This window comes from Muntiacus reevesi, chromosome 15 (genome assembly GCF_963930625.1).
Source record: "Muntiacus reevesi chromosome 15, mMunRee1.1, whole genome shotgun sequence".
Lineage (NCBI taxonomy): Eukaryota > Metazoa > Chordata > Mammalia > Artiodactyla > Cervidae > Muntiacus > Muntiacus reevesi.
Window position 1 is genome coordinate 38,538,703 of NC_089263.1, and position 3,475 is coordinate 38,542,177.

Sequence of the window (3,475 nt, forward strand, 5' to 3'; positions counted from 1 at the left end):
GCCCAAAGACACATAACCTAAGGAAAGCAGAGTCATAGTCAGACTGGAAGCATAAAACTCTGCTGTAGGTTTCTCTCTTTGAGTGCCTCCTTACAGGCCTATGATACCAACCACTAGGTTTTTTGACTAGAACAGAACCAGGAGGTGAAGAACCAGCAGCACAGTTCATTATTTATGTCAGCCTCTCCTCCACGATTTCCTCCCTCTGTGAGTGAGGTCCCTTGCACTCAGGCCAGTGTGACGCATCAGTCCCAAGCAACTTCTGTCTACTTTGGGGTCTGAGGGCATCATTCTATAAGTACTTCTAGTTATACTCCTTGAGTGAGATGATTTCTAGCTGTTGGATTATAAAATCCAGATGCTAACTAAAGGATGCTTGACAGACTCTGCACAAGCCACATCAACACTTTACAGGGCATGAGACAGAGATCGTACCTTGGTGACATTTCCCCATCCCTCGCCTCACCAATGGCAAAGCAATCTTTCCTAATCAGATGGAATATGCTGCAAAGGGTCTCTGTTCTTTCTGAGTACTCAAGTTTCCACCCCACCATTGCTTTGACATTGTACTTTGACAATCAACAACAGGACTCAGTTATCCAACATCAGAAGAGTTACTTTGTAAGACTATGGTAACTGTCCTCTTGATTTGAAAGTCATTAGAGAAAATATGCCAAGTCAACCAGGAGAAACTTCACCACCAACAGAAATCAAGCTTGCAGACAGACTTGTCTATCTTCAGAACTCCTGCTCCCAAACATTGGGCAAACCAGAGAGAACTGAGCTGTCAGAGTATAAACATGTCTGTCTCCTGCCTACTCAAGTTGACAGGATTAACATTCTATGCATAAAGACTGTCTTTTTATTTTTTTAAAGGGCCACTGAAGTGAAGTGAAGTGAAGTTGCTCAGTCGTGTCCGACTCTCTGCGACCCCATGGACTGTAGACTACCAAGCTCCTCCATCCATGGGATTCTCCAGGCAAGAATACTGGAGTGGGTTACCATTTCCTTCTCCAGGGGATCTTCCCAACCCAGGGATCGAACCCGGGTCTCCCACATTGGAGGCGGACGCTTTAACCTCTGAGCCACCAGGGAAGTCCAAAGGGCCGTTAGATGAAACCAAAGGAACAGCCAGATGAAGCCAAAAGAACAGCTCCTAAATCATGCTTCTGGGAATCCCAGGGACTCTGGGCAAGTGTCATACGATCAGAGGGGATGGAGGAGGGAAGGAAGGAGAAGTTAGGAAGGTGAGGGGTGGGCCTTTCCCTTCTTTACTCAAGAAGCCTTGCTTCTATCTGTTTCTCAGTTTAGACGTCTCCCTAAGAGTCAAATTGAAGAAAAGACTCTACTCTAATTTTTTTTTTCTTTGAAAACTACTTATTCACTACAATTTTGTTTCTAAACATTTTGGTTTGATTTAAATCAGCAAGTTTTAAGCCTATTTCAGAATGGAACTGGAATTTTTTTTTTTTTTTTGTAACTCCAAACTTTAATTTCAGAACTATTTGGCTGTAGAAATGAGTCAGACATCTCATTTTAACTAAGACATTTTTGCCAAACTGAAAAGAAAATATGAATATGCTCTCTTCTTGAAAGAGAGATGCTGCTACAGGATCTGATTCTCCTTTGCTATAATAATTTCTTGAAGACTTCTCAGGGGAAATTCAGTGCTGAAAATTGGGAAGAGAGTAGTGCCCTACCTCTATTAAAATTTTTGTTTGAATTTAAAAGGATGCATTTAAACATTTCACAAGAGAAACTATCCTCTAAGGTCTTGGATGTAGTTAATGAAAAACTTCTAACCATGGAAGTGATATTCCACTGGGCTCCATCGTTAATTAAGGCCATAGAATGATAATACTATGAAGTCCATTCAGAGATATAAGTGGGACAATCTAACCTATGATAATTTAGGTCTGCACCTAGAAACAAACAAATCTAGGTTTGAGAGCCATGCCCAAAGATACTTGCCATCTTGAAAAATTCCCAAGATCTAGTTTAATATTTTGGGGTTTTTTGTGCAAATGCTAGCTTTAAAATGCATATGTTAGTAAACATTAAACTTATTATCATCTTTGTAGAACAATCTAGACCTCATTAAAAGGTTATTATCCCAAGATTCATTTCTACAATAATCATAATTATTGCTCTAACTTCTTTATGTATATTGGCTCTAATATTCATGGTAATGAATGGGAAAAGAAGTATTATTATACCCACTTTACAAAGAAGGATTCAGGGCTATACAATTTAAATTACTTGCCTAGGACCATTATAGCCAAATAAATGGTAGAACATGGCTCCAATGCATTCTCATACTTCACACTGCATAGCATGAGATTTGAATCTGTATGTCTACCTTGAGGACATAAAGGAGAACATGTATGACCCAGCATCACTTTTACTGGCTGCCTACTATATGCTGAGCTTCCCTGGTAGCTCAGATGGTAAAGAATCTGCCTGCAATGTGGGAGACCTGGATTGAATCCCTGGGTCGGGAAGATCCCCTGTAGAAGGAAATGGCAACCCTCTCCAGTATTTTTGCCTGGAGAATCCCATGGATGGAGGAGCCTGGTGGGTTACAGTCCATGGGGTTGCAAAGAGTCGGACACGACTAAGCAAGTAACACTATTATATGCTGAGCACTGTGCAAGACACTTTACACACACCACCCTCTTTAATCCTCACAATGCCACCAGGGAAGTATTATCATTACCTCCATTTAACACAGAAAGCTGAGGTTTAACACAGTTAAAAAGCACAGGTCACACATTTGAAATATGCATGAAGTTCAGATCTAAAGCCCAGTTCTGTTGGATTGCAAAACATAGACACGACCAAACTTTTACTTCCAAGTGAATTCTTCTCAAAGGAATACATATCTAGTTTCTGATGCTCCCAGTGTTTACCAGTTTTCTAAAGCTCATCTTTTGAAATTGTCTTCTTAGAGTGAGTTAGTAAACCACTAAGGAAAAACTGCCCCCTTAAACTCACTTTATACAACAGCAATACCATATTCCAGATGACTTCTGGATTTTTCAAAAAACCCAATTTTCTCTCAAATTAAGATTTGATATTACTAAGTGAAAGTGAAAGTCGCTCAGTCACATCCGACTCTTTGCAACCCTATGGACTATACAGTCTGTGGAATTCTCCAGGAAAGAATACTGGAGTGGGTAGCCTTTTCCTTCTCAGGGGATCATCCCAACCCAAGGATCAAACCCAGGTCTCTCACATTGCAGGCAGATTCTTTACCAGCTGAGCCACAGGAAAGTCCAAAAATACTAGAGTGGGTAGCCTATCCCTTCTCCAGCAGATCTTCCTGACCCAGGAATCAAACTGGGGTCTCCTGCATTGTAGGCAGATTCTTAAACAACTGAGCTATCAGGGAAGCCTGCTATCACTGAGAATTTCCCCCAAAACTATGTCCCTGATTTCAAAGTAACTCTAAGAATGTTTTGAATAGTTATAGCAC

General features: G+C 40.8%; 1 non-coding gene across 1 annotated transcript; it reads right to left on the bottom strand.

Moving 5' to 3' along the window:
* Positions 1–1,023: 1,023 nt before the first annotated feature.
* TRNAW-CCA (transfer RNA tryptophan (anticodon CCA)) lies at positions 1,024–1,095 on the bottom strand. The gene has a single exon. It is a non-coding gene; the product is annotated as a tRNA-Trp (tRNA).
* Positions 1,096–3,475: the final 2,380 nt, after the last annotated feature.